This window comes from Uloborus diversus, chromosome 4 (assembly GCF_026930045.1).
Source record: "Uloborus diversus isolate 005 chromosome 4, Udiv.v.3.1, whole genome shotgun sequence".
Lineage (NCBI taxonomy): Eukaryota > Metazoa > Arthropoda > Arachnida > Araneae > Uloboridae > Uloborus > Uloborus diversus.
In genome coordinates this window covers 79,382,881-79,400,942 of record NC_072734.1, presented here as the reverse complement: position 1 = coordinate 79,400,942, position 18,062 = coordinate 79,382,881, and the positions used below count along the sequence as shown (strand labels likewise).

The 18,062-nt window shown below is 33.4% G+C and overlaps 1 protein-coding gene across 1 annotated transcript in view; it reads right to left on the bottom strand.

Moving 5' to 3' along the window:
* The window catches only part of LOC129220181 (mitochondrial basic amino acids transporter-like), a 90,287-nt gene extending 74,354 nt beyond the window's left edge, over window positions 1-15,933 (bottom strand). The window contains exon 1 of the mRNA XM_054854538.1: window positions 15,840-15,933. The gene's annotated coding sequence lies outside the window, so the exon portion shown is untranslated. The remainder of the gene's footprint in view (window positions 1-15,839) is intronic.
* Between the last annotated feature and the right edge of the window lie 2,129 nt (window positions 15,934-18,062).

The window sequence follows — 18,062 nt, the reverse complement described above, 5'->3', positions numbered from 1 at the left end:
AAGTCTTGCTGCTTTAGTTTCACGTAATCAACAAAAAAGTGTGTGTCATTTTATGTAAAAAGCTGATTGTAATTGTACATAAATATTTCAGATATATTCTATCAGATTTAATTCAGTTTAAAGTGAGCACATATTATAGTTAAGAATGCATATATTTTCATCTTTTGTGCTAATTGAAAATACTCATAACTTGTATTATTGATAAATATGATTAACGTTAAAGAGGTTTTTGCCAAAAATATGCTCTACTGGTGTTTTGCAAACCTTGCATTACGCGTAATTATTTACTCCTTAGCGCTTTAGAAACTGATGTCAGAATAATACAAAAAAATTCAATTGAACAGCTCTTTCATTTTTTAAGTAGCCCGTGCAACGCCGGGCACGCAGGCTAGTACAAAAATAAAATTTCATTTGTCTTTGTCACTTGTCGTCGTAATCATACTTTTACTCTAAAATTAAAGCTTGATTTCCGCTACCAAGCCAATTTACAAATCGGTTCTTGTCAGAAGAATTTCTTTGTTAAGTGATATTGGGTTTGAGATGTAGGAAGAGAATTTTGAAGATATGCTTTTCGATTTTATAACACGTGCGAAAATTCTTTAATCCTTAAGTGTTGAGAACTCTGAAAAAAATGTAAACTGTTGAGAAATAAGGAAACCCATTTGACCCTAATATGTTGTCTTAGGAAATAATATAACCCTTTTACTATAATCTGCAGAAAAGAGTTTTCGAGATATGTATATTAAAGAAATGCGTTTTGGGTTCATTACTAAGAATAGATAAATGTTGGAATTAGACCTTTTTTTCGCGGTTTTTCTCACCAGAAACCTAATAAGCAAGCTTTACAAACAACTAACGTACAATAGATGACAAGAATGTTAAATAAAAAAATTAAAATGAAAATTTAGCAGTTACTGCCTTTTACCTGCACACCGCAGAATATGTTCAAGTGAAAAAATGGCAATGGGGTGGTTTCCTTCAGTCAAAAGTGCTATTTTTAGTGATTGAAATGGATAGAATGAGCAAAAAAAATTACATGGACCCAGAAAATACTCTTATTTTCCCAACAGTTTTTTTTTTTTTAATTCATTTTTTTAAATGTCCGATTTTTCAAACAAGACGTGGTCTTTATGACGTCAAAAATGATGCAATTTGGCTGATCTTTCTACTGCGTTTCCATGTTATGATAATCAAACAGCGAATTAAAATTGCGCTCTACGCTTGCTATCAACCATATCGTTGCCAATACACGTGAGTAAAGATGCGAATTGAATATTTTGTTCTGTGAATGGCAATATTAAATGACATTTCATCATTTGTGATGTCACACGACAGAAGTGTAAACAATAAAAGCGCAACGATTTAAGTAATTTTTTAAAAATATTAAACTTGAACAAATTATTTAAAAAATGGTCAGGTCCTATGTTTTTTAGCATGCTCTTTCAGAAAAAAAATACTTTTAAAATTTTGGAAAAGACCCCATTGAGTTTCAGAATTTTTTTTATTCTGTTTTGGTAGTTTTTTTTTTTTTAATCAGCTTTTGTCTAACAATTTTGTTGTTAGCTGTTATCATTATCTCGTTGTTCTCTTTGTAGAAAATTTTGAATGAGTACAAATTACATTAGCATTTAGTGTTAAGAGGTGTTTCGGAACAGAATTGCGGCTTTTCAAAATAAAAAGTCGAGCTTTTATGCGACGGATGCTCATTTCATAATTTTAATGGAAAAAATATTGTTGATTTTTGTTATTGATAAAATGCAGTAATGCAACTGATCCCTCATTACGAAACAACACAGTGATTGATATGATAAGATTTCTAGAAAAAAGAATGCTGCTGTAAGATAGGGCGGCTTAAAAACATCCTTATTTTGAAAGGTGGCCGTTAAGTATTTCGTGGGAAAAAAATTATTAAGTATTTGCTTCGAAAACTAACGTCGAAAATTTCTGGTCTGCGTTTCAACTATTTGTCAACAATTAACTGAACTTTTTGTAACGAAGATGCAAGCACACGTAGCTAGAATTTTGTCAGGAAGGGGGGGATCCAAGATTGGGGGAGGGGACACGAACTTATCTGATTAAAGCTAATTATTAAAATATGATAATTAGCCTAAAAATTAATAAAATAATTAAAATTGAAAGAGTCAATGATTAAAAATAGTTAAGGGCAGTTCTCAAAAGCATAGGCGGATTTAAGACTGAGTTCCTGGGGGGGGCAGGATTTTTTTTTTTTTTTTGAGCAACATTTTTATAACCCCCACCCTTATGTTTTTGTTTGTTGTCTGTGATGCATGTCCATGCTTTACTTTTTTGTGTGTTGTTTTCATTAATGTGTGTTTAATGCTACCCTTTTTGTATTGACCTTAAGAGAGGGAGCTGGTATTAAGAGAGACACAGGGCTTCCTTTTAATGGGAAATTGAATATCTCGTTTTTAGGGGTCCCGGGGGTTTCTTCCCCGGAGGAAATTTTGTAAAATGGACATAAAATTCTGCATTTTGAAGCCTTATAAAGGTTAATGGGACAGACAAAGAAATTGATAACTAGATTATACAGTTGTACAGTATTGTTCAAACTTTCTAAGAAACAGCCATTTTAAATTTGAAAGAAAAAATAAACTATAGATTTCTCATTACAACAGCCTTTTTTTAATTATAAGTAGTGCAGAAAACGAAAAGGAATAGAGGTAGTGTATCATTTTATTTTTCGGGCTAAACAGATTAAGAATATGCAATAAAAGTAAGATAAAAGCAATCAATACAAAAGAATTTCCAAAATACTGCATTCGAGATTGAATATATAGCAAGATATGAAACATGTGAGTCACAAAAATTTATTTCGAATAATATGTTACAAACGTGAGAACCATGATTTTTATTTTTAATGCAGGATGTGGCAAGGAGCCGAATTTGACAAATTTTGGCATTCCTCTCCCTCAACCATTTGTTAGAAATTTTGAAATTTAAGGTTTGTATCTATACGTTTCCAAATATTCAAATACTTGAAAATGAAATTAGTTTTTTTCAACCAACTTCCATTTTTTAAGGAACGAAATCATGCAATTTTTTTTGGGGGGGGGGGGGAGGAATTAGGGACCCACTTCAAAGCACGGGCCCTAAGCAATAGCTTGTTTATCTTATAGGCAAATTCAACCCTGTTTGTAATTCACTCTTAACTGCAGATTTTTGCTTGATTTTTTCGTAGTTTTTACAAAAATTCGTCAGTTTTTACGATTAAAGGATTTTTACGATTTTACCAATCTTTGTCAGGTTTTTTTAGATTTTTATAAAATTTTAGCAAATTTTTCCGAAACTTTTGATGACACAATTATTTAGATTTCAATAATGACAAGGACTGACTCACTTAGACTTAGATGATTATGACTTACCTTACTTTTTAAACAGTATTTATAAAGTAAGTAAAATTGTACTTTCCCTCAAAGCAAAAAGATTAAATTAATCAGAACACTCAGATAACTGAAATTTATTCAGTTTGGGATAGAATTAAATTTCTCTCTCTCGCTCAAAAAAAAAAAAAAAAAAAAAAAAAGGAAAAAAAACCCTCTTTTTTTAGAATCTCTCAAAAAGTCAATTAATTTACTAAGAACATAAATATTATGCACAAATATATTTTAAAGTGGACACAAATCATAACGAGTAGATCGTTCTGTTAGCGCAAATGGGAGGGGGGGGGGAGCTTTCCTCCGTTTGTTTTAGGTTCTAATTTGTTAAAATAATCGTCAATTATTATAAGTGTTGCAGTTTAAAGGACAGCTTGTTTAGCCTACATTTTCATACACTTTCCCAAATGGTTTTCAGTCCAAAATACTAAATTTAGACACATTTTCAGCACCCCAGTGACAGCTGCGCTATTTGTATTTAATGTTCGTTTTTTTTTCTTTTTATTTCTTTTCTTTTCTCCCATCAGAAAAGGACATTCGCTATTTTCTTTATTTCCATTGAAAAATTCAAAAAAGAAAAAAGTAATGATTTTTTTGTTTTAAGATTTTGGAAGATGTGTTGTTACTATATAAAGTCCTCTCAAAACTGGGGGGTATTGCCCCTATGCCCCCCCTCCCACTATAAACCCACCCATGCTCTTCTGAACTATTCAAAAAAGAAAAAAAAAGATTTTGTTATTTTTGGAAGATGTGTTGTTACTACATAAAGTTCTTCCAAAACTGGGAGGGCATTGCCCCCCTCTGCCCCCCCCATAAATCCGCCCATGCTCAAAAGGTGGGAACAAAAAAGTTAACTTTGAGCAATTTCAAAAATTTTCGAATTTGACATCAATTTTGATTTTATTCTATAGTATGCATATCTAGAACACAATATATGAACATGAAAAGACAGCAGGTATTTGTAAAAATTGTTAATTAGCAAATTAAATCAGCAATCTGTAGGTAACAGATTTTGGACATTGTTTTCCTGTAGGTAACGGATTTTGGACATCATCATAACGTAAGTTTCACCATTTTTGACAATTGTTAATCTGATTTTTAACTTTTCCAATGAAAATTTTATTTACTACTTTTTAAATTTTGCAATTTAATAATAAAGAGGATATTAATGAAATACTTGAATGGCTATACATGCTTGCTCATTACATTTAATAAAGTTTTGGAATGATTTTGAAGAAATTGATGCAAGATTAAAAAAAAGCTTCAAATTAAAAATAATACAATTGTAAAAAGTGACATCAGTTTTAATAATGAATATTTTTTCTAATGTCATAAGAATTAAAATGATGTCTAAAAAAATTATTGAAGAAAGAAATTCGTATTTCTATTTGGAGATCGTTAAATTATGTTTCCAAAAGAAAGAAGAGAAAAAGAATTCTAAAATAATAAAAGCGGAAAAAAAAAAAAAAAAAAAAAAAATTGCTAGCGCAGGTGATAAAGTCGCCAAAACTGGTACAGCTGACGATAAACTACATTTGTCAAACTGGAATCTCCCTCTGGTAACCTTTAGCTTATCGTATACTGTGTTGTCGCCAACGGAGGTTTGCTTGGCGATTTTAGCGCAAAATGGCTTTCGATTCGATCATAAGCAGCCATGTTTCTACTGTAATTTATGTATTGTTCAATGTGTAACATATTAATTATGCAGAATACCAATGGATTAAAGAAGATAACATTATGATAACGTTTTTTATTGAGGTTAGAAGACAGTAGATCATCAAAAATTATGAATAAATGGACAGAATTATCGGCGTCAAGATCGTAACGCCATTTGGACATCTCACATGTACGTTTAAAAAAAATTATTTTTCTTCTAAGATACTGCATAAAAGCTTATGAAAACACTTTTAAACAATTAAAAATTGATTCCGAGGCTCGATAAACACCTTTAAAATGAAAACATCATATACTTAGTTCTCAAAAAAAAAAAACATTGTAAAGATCGTAAATTTTGGACATGCATCAAATTTCAAACTTACCATTTTCTAAAATCGTTTACAAAGTGAATAATCTGTCTTTACTTTTGTTATTTGTGTAAAATATTAACAAAAAATTATTCAGTGTAAGATTCATACCTTTAAATTTTTTTTGAAACGTATGGAAATAATTTTAATAAATTTTTCTTTAATGGTACATTTGCTCAGTTAACGTTTTGGTATGTCCAAAATTGCGCCTTTTAGCAAAGAAAATATTTTTTTAAGGGCATTTAAAGAGCATTTTTTCCATAATTTATGTCAATTCTTGTCTCTATACAGTATTATAATTTAACTCAAAAATTTTTGAGTTAATTAAAATGAAAGTTATTTGGTGTTGAAGCTTCAAAGTTGAGGTCTGTGTTTGCTCCCACCTTTTGAGAACTGCCCTTAACAAAAATGCTATGTGAAGTAGTAAATCAATTACTGTCAGTTTATATCATTATCTTTTAACTAATAACAGTTATCCCATATAAAGTTTCCAAATATGAAGGAAAAAAGTTCCATTACATAAGCGTCCTCTCGAACAATATGTTCTGATGCTTCGAAAATGAGTGTTATGTAATTCCTATAAATAATAAGTTCACAGTAAAAGAAAATCAGAAAATATTAACTGTTCTAGGAATTACTTGCAAAATGCCGATGATAGTTTAATAAATTATTAAAATTTGGTAGCATACTTGTATTTCGACGAAATGTGTTTACATTTATATTCATTTTATTGAAAAAAAAAATAATTAAATCTATATCTATGAAAGCGAAAGTATGACTGTATGAATGTTGAATGCTATATAACGTATTTCTACAACCCTGCCTGATCTGAAAACAATTACAGGCAAAACTCGATTATCAAATTTTCATTTTAAAAGCTTGAATTAGTTCTTCATTTACTTACACGTTCATAAAATTCCTTCGAATACGAAATATAAAGAAATTTCTAATCTTATCCGTTTTCTAATTTTCATTTCTATTCATCATTAAAAAGCTTGAACAAACACTGTTAACCCTTTGTGGTGACTTCCTTTTATAGACGGCTAGTGCACAAAAGAGTGGGGGATCAAAAGAGGTGTAAAGGGGTAAGTTGGTGGTACCCCTAAAGCTGACTTTCATTTGAAACTGGGCAGTATTATGGATTTTTTAACAGTAATAATGCTTAAGTAACCTCTAAAAAATGTGGAACATGGCCTCAAAAATCGGGACCGATGGCCACCGTCAACTTCCCCTTCCAATTCAAAATTCCATTCTTATGAAATAACGTGAGAAAAATCCATTTATTTAGAATTTTTACTCGTAGTTTTTATTTCTGTGAAATAAATCAATCCACCGTGTAAAAAATCATTTTTCAATCGATCGGGAATTTTTACTTTGAAAGGTGAAGGGGCAAGGCCACTTCACTTTTGAAAGGGGGGAGGGTAGTCCAGTGGCGTGGCCAGTGTTTGCCGCCCGGGACGGTTCCTCAAATTGCCACCCTTTCGTTGTGAAATCACAAATACATTAAACTGTCAGGGTGTTCAAATTAAAACTAGAAATTTAATTAAAGAAAAAAAGATGTTAATTAATTTCAACATACTTAAAAAAGAAAAAAAAAAGGACTGGGGGGGGGCGGGGGAGGCTCACACTTGGAGAAAATTGCTAAATTAACGTAAAAAAATCGCAGTTTTAGTAAAGTGAAAGGAAAGGGCAGGTCAAGTTTGCTCCCGATTTTTTTCAAAACTGAAGTCTCTTTTAGTGTTTCTTTGTTGACGTTAGGGGATCGGTGGGCGCCGCAAGGAAATGTTCCAAAATCAAAGTTTTAAAATGCAGTTTAGGCTAATTGGTGGAGAGGTTAAGAAAATCGGGAATAGTATGATACTCGATTCGAAAGTTTTCGGCCCAGAAAATATGCAATTTTAGGCTATCTTTGGCAACGCAATTGCGTATTCTAACGCAGTTGTAGGCGTTAGGGGAGAGAGGGGCGCTGAGGTTTTCTACTGAAATAGTTTTTTTTATTTGAAATAAATTTTAAGAGTATCTTTGGTGATTTACTGCGGCAGGTTCGGCTTCTTTCTTTGAAAGTTGTTCATCATCAAAGCCACAAAAACGCAATTCTAGGCTATCTTTGGTGACTTTAAAGGGTTCCCTATAACACTTAATGGCACCAAAAATATTCTGAAGCCAGGCGGCTCTGTCATGTAAAATTTCCGTAAATGACGCCCGACTTTAGGCTTTGTTTGATATTGTTACAAGTTCTGTAAATAGTAATTATTTTTATGATTAATTTTTTGTAATCTGGCTAAATTAGGCGTTTATTCCAATATCTTTCATCCAAAATTGTCTTAGTAACATAACCTGTAAATAGTTTCTTGTAATGAATATACAATCCCCCTCACATTCGAATGAAGTATACGGCCCTCCATTTCTGAATGATAAGATTTGCGAATGGAATAAAAAGAAAACATCGAGAAGCATTTCGAATTTTGCCGAAACTTCTCTAGGATTTATAAATAGCCTTCGCGCGTGATAAAAAGTTGGACTGATCTGAGCCGTGGGCTGGAAAGTGTGTATCAGTCTTTGCACTGTGTTTTCGCGTATTTTGATGTAAATACGTGTGTAACCGTTGAGTTTACGGTGTTAATTGATATTTGCCTAATTACTATGGTTAATTTAGAAGTTGCTAACGATATTTCTTTTACATAGTTGGAAATAAATCTCCTGTGTTTTCTCAAGAACTGTGTCGTCAGTTAAAGAATTTCTTGAAGTGGTTGGACTCGTAACAATATTGATAATGTAAGGAGCGAAAGGGGGCTGAGGGAGGGGTCCCTCCAAAAATCTTTCTTAAAGCTGAAGTTCATTTTAAACTATCTTTGAGAAGGAAGGATTAGCAAGCTCTCCCACCCGCGCAAATTTTTATGAGCGAAATTTTGGACTATCTCTGGGGACGTTAGGAAAAGGTCTGAGCAATTCGACTTTCCTTCCTCGGAAATTTTTCAAAACTAAAGTTTCTAAAACGCTGTTTTAATCTTTGGTGACGTTAAATGAGGAGAGGAGATGGCTAAGGTATCTGTCTCGGAAAAATTCCTAGAAGCTACAGAGTGGAGGTGGGAGAGGTTCCGAATCGGAAATATTTGAAACTGAATATGATAAAAAACAATTTGAGACTACTGTCTGGCTTTCACGAGAAAAGCTCTCGCCGTCAAGTCTGTGCCCGTCTACTGCCATAGAAACGGACTTCTTTCATTTTCTGCTTGGGTGGGCAGGAACTCTTTTTGGCGCCATTTTCCCACTCGTCTGCTCGCCTTCGTACAGTCGTACGGGTTTTTCCGACATTAATAGCTTCCCTTGGTAAAATGAGACGCGCTTCGTTGCTATAGCAGTAGACAGGCGCAGACATTTCGGCGGTGGTTTTTCTCGTGATGGTCGGACAGTACGTTTGGCCAAGTTGAGGGACCAAACCAAATGTTGAAAAACGAAATTCGCTTACCTTCCATAAGGAATAGACTAACATGTGATCTAAAGTTGTCAGATAAATTTTCTACTCTCAAAAGCGAGAAAACAAAAATCCCTTTTACTTCTTTTGAAGAAGAGAACTCTTGTAATGAATGAGAAATCAAAGTAAACTCTTCGACATATAAAGCCACCCCTGTAATGAGCAATAGATTGTTTCGTGTGCCATTTTTCACCTCCACCTCCCCTTCTTACTCTTGTCATCATTTTCCCGAAGTTAAAAAAAAAAAAAAATTTTTTACTAAGAGATTTTTAAGAAACTCTCTTAAAAACCAGAGTTAACTCTTTCTTAAAAAAGAAAATTGGAAAAAATCATTGTTTTTTTTCTTCCTGTAATTAACTTCTACAATCTAAAAAAACATTGGTCCCATGACTGTCCACTCAGAAAAAGAACAAGGGGTTGCACTGATATGCTGTCAAGAAAGACTTTTGAAAGAAAGCAGAAAGTTTTGTATAGAAGTAATTTTAATCTGGTGGTGACACAAAAGTCTTACAATTCGAAGATTTTCTTTTTGCCTGCAGTAACAGATTAAAACCATAATTTCCTTGAAATATACCGCCAGCTCAGTCTATTCCAGCCGAGGACTGCAGTTTCATGCTTATGAGCTTTCGTCAGCCCCAGGAGTGACTGAGCTGGAGGTGGAAAAAACCTCTTTAAGGAAGTCAAGAGTGCCAAACAAACAGGTAGCTGATACAGAATTAGCACCGAACAGACGAGTGACCGAAGCAATGGTTCGGTTCAACTCGAAGATTGAAGGCAAGGCATCTATATTCAATAAGTTACCGTCCTATAGCCAAGGCGAAAGCAGAAATACACCGCCAGCTCAGTCAATCCCAGTCGAAGACTGCAGTTTCGTGCTTATTAGCACTCATCAGCCCGGCATAAGAGTGACTGAACTGGAGGTGGAGAACCTCTTAAGGAAGCCAAGAGTGCCAAACAAATTGGTACAGAATTAGCTCTGACCAGACGAGTGATCGAAACAATGGTTCGATTCAACTCGAAGATTGAAGGCAAGGCAGGTATATTCAGTAAGTTACCGTCCTATAGCCAGGACTAAGGCAGAAATATATGAAATACACCGCCAGTTCAGTCAATTCCAGACGTGGACTGCAGTTTCGTGCTTATTAGCACTCATCAGCCCGGCATAGAAGTGACTGAACTGGAGGTGGAAAACCTCTTAAGGAAGCCAAGAGTGCCTTGCCTTCAATCTTCGAGTTGAACCGAACCATTGCTTCGGTCACTCGTCTGGTCAGTGCTAATTCTGTTATTATCCGATTCCGAGTCACAACTGACTGCAACTGTATTTATGTCGAGGACTGCATACTAAGTGCCTTGCCTCCATTATTTTTCTTATACCGATAGATGGCAGCACCATCACCGGATCGAACAGTTAATGAGAATTTAGAACTAGATCAGGAGCTAATAGCTACCTGGTGCTAGCACTCCCAGAGGTATCGTTTCACTTGGAGGTCATTGAGACCACGAGCATATTTAACGTCGCCCAGTCCCCTTTAATGACGACGGTGGGTCTTCGACCATCGAGGTTCGAACTCAGGACCCTCCGGCCCCAAATCCGACACTCTACCGATCAGGCTACCACGGCCCTAATTCTGTTATTATAGATACCAGTTTGTTTGGCACTATTGGCTTCCTTTAGAGGTTTTCCACCTTTAGCTCTGTCACTCCTATGCCTGGCTGATGAGTGCTAATAAGCACGAAACTGCAGTCCTCGGTTGGAATTGACTGAGCTGACGGTGTATTTCATGTATTTCTGCCTTAGCTCTGGCTATAGGGCGGTAACTTACTGAACATAATTTTCTTATTTGAATAATACATTAATTTTTTTCACATCAAAAATGCTAATTTGCTGCCCCTCAAAAAGTGCCGCCGGGGGCGGACCGCAGCCCTCCGCCCCACCCTAGCTACTCCACTGGGGTAGTCTCCCCCTCGACCCCCCTGTACGAGCCGACTATGCCTTCTTTGGTGCAACCAACTTTTTTCCGTCCGCTAGCTAACACAGTGACTTCCGCTGGATGAAAAAAAGAAAGAAAGAAAGAATGAAAATAGTGGCTCTCAATCAAAGGCTAAAAGCTGTTCGAAAAACTTTAAATTATTAGTAGTAAAGGCATTAATTGCCATTATTATTATTATTATTTTTAATGTATTGGTAAATTAAGGTATCTTAGGATAAGTTACGGTATTTATAATGAACTAAATTAATCATCTATTTTTTTAACATCATTTTGGAAAAAATTCAAATGATTGCTTTTGAAATTAAAGTCATGAATGTTGGAAACTTAATTGACTATTTTTCCGGTTTGATGCCTCATTTAAGGGATCATGAGGAGGCGCTGTACCCACTGGCCTTCCCCACCAAACACGAGTTTTTTTTATTCTGTTTATTCAGAATCACTTCTGAACAAATTAAGTCTTTTTTAAGTATAAATATTATTTTAATGAACTACAGAGAAAATGACGGTTTATCGTGACAATATTATTTGATTCTAATCCTGGTTCCTTTAAATAGATATGACTACTTACATTGTCTATGTCAATTCCTGTATACCAACAAGGACGTAGCCAAGGGGTGGGTCCATGGGGTCCGGACCCCCCCCCCCTTCCCGGAAGATCCCTGTCCTTTAAACTCAGTTGTTGCATCTCGCATCAACAAAATTTTTCCGAAAGAGAATGTTTTTATAAAACCCTGCATTTTCCCCTTAAATATTCCCATTAATCGGAAAATTTCTCAGTCCTTGAGTCAATTCAGAACACGAGAACCTCGTGCAACAACTGCAGGTTCCCAACTTTTGTCTGCCTTTTACTGTCGCGCACTACGTCGGAAACCGGGAAATGTCCGTATCGTCTTTCAAACCAGCTGGGTCGTGTGACCTTGAAATTCAGCCCCTCTCCTTTGGTCCATCAGATTGCCATCGGCAAAGTAAAAACAAGCATTTATTGCCCCCCAGTCCCATTGGTGTGGTTTTCTTTATTTCTGTCTCCTTAATTTTTGGATTTTCGCGGATTTCATAGACGCATGTTGCACGAAAGACAGCCAGAGTGAGGTGCGTTCCTGGTGAATCAGTAATTGAATTCCGATTTTTTTCTGTTTTAACACGCACTTTTTATCTATATCATACTTATAGGAAACATATCTTGAAGAAAAATATATGCAAAAGAAAATTAAGTTTACCCAAACTAGGTAAGAGCCAGTGCTCCCTTTTAAAGTTTTCTTAAAAATACAAGCAATTTTACGTGTTAATGTGTTTTTCCATTTAAAAACTAATTTTAGATTCTAAGCCAGCAGCGAAAAAAGAAATTCTACACATTTCATGTGCTTGAGGATGAGAAAAAATTATTATTGATTTTTTTTTTTTTTCATTTTAACTCTTTATATTTTTGGCATGGTTCATTTCAGATTCATTTTATATTTTGATAACAATTTTATTTGAACTTTTAGATTATTTTTAACATTTCTCTCCTTTCTGAGTAACAAATTACATAGATTTTTTTTCTGATGTTTTCCCCCCAATATTTAAGCATGATCATTGAACATATTAAATGCCCAAAAAGAATTCGTGTTTGAAGGTAAAATAAATAAAATAAATGAATAAATAAAACTTGAAGTTGATGTAACGAATTTTTTGCGAAATCAAAATTTTATAGAAAAATAATTGAAAATTACTTGAATATTTTTCTGTGATCAGTTTATGAAATTACAAGTTCGGCCATATTAAAGCATGTAATAAGTAATTTATTACGAATTAATACTTTTAAATCTTACTGAATTGTGATTCTATGATCCCAAAAGAAAAACAGTTAGTTTTTTAATTGAAGAAAAATTATCTCTCTCTTTCATCTCTTATTCGATGTTGTCCCATAAAGCATAATTGTATTCCAATTGTACTGAGAAGTTATTTAATTAGCATCTATGCATCCATCTTTAGTAAATTGTGAAGGTAGCATTAAACGTAACAAAAAACAGGCATTTGCATTTAACTATAAATTACTAGGTGAAAATTATCGCTATTTACTGCGTTACAAGCAAAGAAACAAAAAAGGTGAATACGAGATAAATTTTTTTGAGTTTTTCGTTTCTATATCGCTTTTTTTTAAATTTTTTCGACTCTTATTTTCTTCAAGCTAACGATATTTGCTATTTCTTGCAATAAAGTGTTTTGCTAACATCGTATTAAAGAAAAAAAATCATTGCCTGCGTTGTAAAATATGATATGTATTGTTGTTAAAATTAACAACACGTTGTTAAAATAAAATCACACAGATGTTTAATTTAATTCATTAGGTATACATTCCATTAATCGGCATGTAAAAGATCCCTTAGGTCGTTTGAGCTCTTGACAAAATTAAATTCCTTTTGCAGTTTCGCATCGAAAAGAGCTCAGGTGTCTCCATCTGGTGGAAACTGGGCATCAAATTTTTCTCTGACATTCACATCCGCGCCTTAATGGTGGCATATGAATGACTGGATGCCATATGGTTGGTTCTCACTTGTTCCGCAAAAGGCTAAAGCCTCTAACACAGCCCCATTAGAAAAAAAAAATGATAAAAAACGGCAATACGCCTTTTCCAATATTTAAAATTTTTTCGAACAGCTTTTACCCTTTGAGGAATAGTGACTTCACTTGAGAACCCCATTTATTTCTTGCTTCTCTTTTTTTATTTCAGCTAACTGGAATCATTGTGTCAGTTGGCTGAAGAAAAAAATTTATATGTATAAAAAAAGGTTTGCATCAAAGGAAGCCTCCGTCTCTCAAAGAGTTAATAGTTTGTTCAAGCTTTTAATTGATGAAAAGGAATGATAATTATAAAACGGATAAGATTGGAAATATCATTCTATTTCGCATTATCAAAAGAATATTATAAATGTTAATCAATAAAAACTAATTCAAGCTTTTTAAATGAAACCTTGTTAATATTTTCGTTGAGAGAGTTGTGGGATTTTGCCTGAAATGTTGTTCAAATCGGACAGGGTTACGTTATATAACATTCGTATAGTTATACATTCGACTCCATAGATATAGATTTATTTATCCTCATATAAATAATGCCGATGATCGAGTAACCCGCGTTTTCAACAATGAATTCGCGCCACGGCATGATATGTAATTTGATAATATGTTTTGGTAATGATTAACATTCAGGGAAAGGCTTTATTGTGACAAGGCTGAACTCGATCCGGTAACTTAACAGTTCTACTGGTAAGACTGTGTCATCTCAGAGGAATGAAGAAACGAAAACAATGACCGCTATCTACCGGAGTTTAGGGTTAATCCACTGGTGTTAGAGTTAAAATTTCAACTATCAAAATATTACCAAACAGGCAATTGCTTCGCTCAAATGTAGAAGAGTTGAAGCAATTTTCACCCGTCATACCTTGATGGGCTACTTTCTAGTTTTCAAATAAAATGGCATAAGTACAAATGTACATATTTTGTTGAAATATATTACAAAGCTTTAATATTTTATTAACTTATCGCATGCATTTTCCAAGTAATTTCTAGAACAGTTTTCGTTTTCCGTTTTTCTTTTAATGTGCCCTTTTTATTAATAGAAAATATATCACTCATTTTCAGGAGGACAGAGGTTCACCCATGTTTGGAAACTTAGTGTGTGATAACTTTCAGTTTAATGTTAATTTACAAACTTTCAATAATTAATTTACCACTTAATATAAAATTTTTGTTAACTAATTTTAACTAATGGCTCTATTAATTTCAATTATTTAATTAATTTTAGTTAATTATCATATTTTAATAATCAGTTTTAATTGATTTTATCTTATCTTGTGTAACTATCAGCTACTAATTCTGCTTTAGCATGCCTCCTCTTTTGAAGTTCGTGCAACCTTGGACCCCCCCCCCCCCTTAACAAAGTTCTAGCTACGTGCCTGATACCAAGAGAAACTCTACTGAAGATTAGAGCTTACCAATTAAAAAAAATCACTACAGGTCATTCAGAGTACCTTTCGCCCACGATTTCTCTATTTTAAACTGCCCACTTAATTTATTGCATTTCTGGTGCAAAACAATTATTAGTCTGGTTCAAATTTATCGAGCCATTCAGGGCCCTATTTATACATATACAGCCCTTTTTTCTTAATTGCATCAGAACCGGATGCAAAACCAATTATTTCAACAAAAGTATTGCAACTCTAAAGCATAAAAATATAATTTCTATATTATTTAAAAGTTCTTCCTCTGCACGTCACAATATTACAAGATTGCTATCATTTATAATATTGAAAAGAAGACTGCAATGTAGGAAGAGCAATATCAACGATTTCAAACATAGTTTCCAAACAGAAACATCAGAATTATTGAAGGATGCAATAAACTGTGAAATATTGCCAATTCTCTTTTTTTTTTACTTTTTTCTTTTCTTTTTTTTTTTTCGTAAAATAAAATAAAAAGAAAGAAACTTATTTTATTATTTGCCTTGAGAGTCAGAGTTGAACCTTATTATTATTTTTTTAAAGTCAAGTCAAATATGCTAGAAAAAATTTGAAGTGGCACAAAGAAATTAGAGAGGGGCTCAAAATCGCTCCAAATGACAGCATTGGATCCGATTAGCTAATCATCCCTCGAAAAAGTTCTCTTACTGTCTGATGCAAAACCGAAAAGTAAAACAGTAAAAACTTACAGTTTACAAATAAATACCAATGCGTCCTTTTTCTTTGCTGTTATTTTTAAACAAGATGCCACTGTCAAAAACTATTAAAAATCATATTTTTGTGAGAAAACCGAGTTAATTTAATTAGTAAAAACGCTTCAAAAGAACTTTCAAAATATGAAGTAAATTTTGCCATGAGAAGATTATAATGCACCTTAAATCAACAAAATAATTAACATTTGATGAATGCATTAATCCACAACAACACATGTCATTTCAATGAAAATCTTATTTTCTTACCTAATCTCTCTTCCACCCCTCGCCAGTCTCCTCCAGTCAGGCCCTCAGATACTGATAGAAGGAAATCGCTGCTATGGAATGTCCTTGAGAGCACTCCTTAGAAAGTTTTATCTTTTTGATAAAAGATAAAGATGAGTATCAATAAGTGCATCTTCCTCGGACGATTTTGTCTGTGCTTTAGAATAATGTGTAACACGTGCTACGGACCTATCAGTCTGCTTTGACGCGGGGGCTTGCATACTTAAATTGCGAAATTCCACCTCTGTTACCATGAGTCCCAGTTAGATTAACCATAGGATTAATAAGTTTGAGAAAAAACGCCTTAAATAAATGGAGCATTTCACGGTATTTGTGACATAGGGGTGTCCGTAAAAGAAAATTCCAAAAGACATGCATGTCATATTGTTTTCTTTATTTACTTCATATTATCCATGTACTCGCAATCAAAACATCAAAAATACAACTTTTATCGTTACGGACTCTACATTGAATTTTTCTTCAATAGTGACTTAAACTGAATTTCAAGCCAAAACTGGTGCTTGGGACAAATAAAGTAAAGGATTATCTCTAATACATATAATAATTTTACTCAAAAAGTGAATTCGTTAAAAAATTATAACTTGAGTCATTCCATGTCAAGTGACCTAGGGGTCACCACTCGACCATTTCCGATTTGGAAGAAATTTTATAGAGGCGTAGAGATAGATGCCTTTGAAACTAACCTACAGTGACTCCCAAAAGTGTTCGTACACCTACGACTTTCAGCGAAATTGGCCCCTACCCATTGGTTAGAATTAATATTTCGGAATAGGTATTTAATTATAAGACCTATGATCATTTTTTTAACAAAACTACATGAAAAGTTTTTAAAAAATATTAAAACTTAATTTTTTAAAAATAAAAAAACCAAAAAGTGCCCGAAATTTAATCTCACAAAGCTCTTCGTACACTTTAAAAATTATCTATATATTATTGAATAATCTAACTTTTTATTAAGTTATCATTTAGTAGAATATCATGCAGTATCAACAACACCTTTTAAACGCCTGGAATAAATTTCATTCTTTTTTCTTTTTTCTTTTTTTTTTTTTTTTTTTTTTGCGTAATTTCTGAGTAAGTGTTCAACCACACTTTGAGTCTTACTGTTTCTAGCTCTATTTTCGTTTCAAAGCCGTATTTTCGTAATCTAGCCACCAGATATCTCTAAATGTGTTGCATTAAGTTCAAATCTGGAGATTGAAGGGGTATTTTCTAAACTTTAGGACAATTTTCGAGGCACTAGACGCAAACGTTGAAAACCGTGTGCTTCTTATCGTTATCTTGATAAAAAACAATGTTGTTTCCAATAACCAAATTTTTGGCTAAGAGTTCAAAATTCGGTTTTTAAAATATTTGAAGGAACGGCATGATTCATTATTTCATCAAAAAATTCCAAATTACCAAGTGTTGATGCTGATATGCACCCTCACACTATAACACCTCCACCGTCGTGATTAACTGATCCAACTAAGTTCTTAAGATTAAATTCCAAATTTTTTCTTCTATTTACAATTATACAACAATTTAACCAAAAATGTTGAATCTATTTTCGCGTATAAGTAAGACGTTATTCCAAAACATTTCGAGCGTATTTATCATCGATTTTGGGACAAAAAGAGTAAGTTTTCTGTTTTTTCGCACGGGGGGGGGGGGGGGGAACAAGAAAATTTCTGCGGGGAGGATGGTACCATTTAATTCAGCTAATCAGAGATCTCGGACAACAATTTTTGGTGAAAATTAAACGTAAAACGTTTCATTAAATTCTGCAGAAACTTTTGCAGCACTCAAATGTGTATTTTTCATAATTTTTTAACTATAAATCTCCGATCACGCTTTGTTAACTTTGCCGGTTGACTTTTTGTTACCTTGTTTTCGATCCGATTCTTTTGTTTAATTAAGCATTTTATCAAGGACTTCACTTTAGAATGGTATAAATTAACTAATTTAGGAATATTTCAAACCAATTTACGGCTACTGTGTAAAGCCAAATGACTTTGCAGTATCAACACAATGCAAAAAAAAAAAAAAAAAAAAAAAGCGAAATGTGATAAATTTAACCATGTGAATTTAGACGAAAATATTTCATTGTACGATGACTTTTGTGGCGTATTTTTTTCTCTCTCTTCGTTTTTTGACAAATTTCAAAAATAAAATCAGGCAATGTTTTGAAAAAAAAAAAAAAAA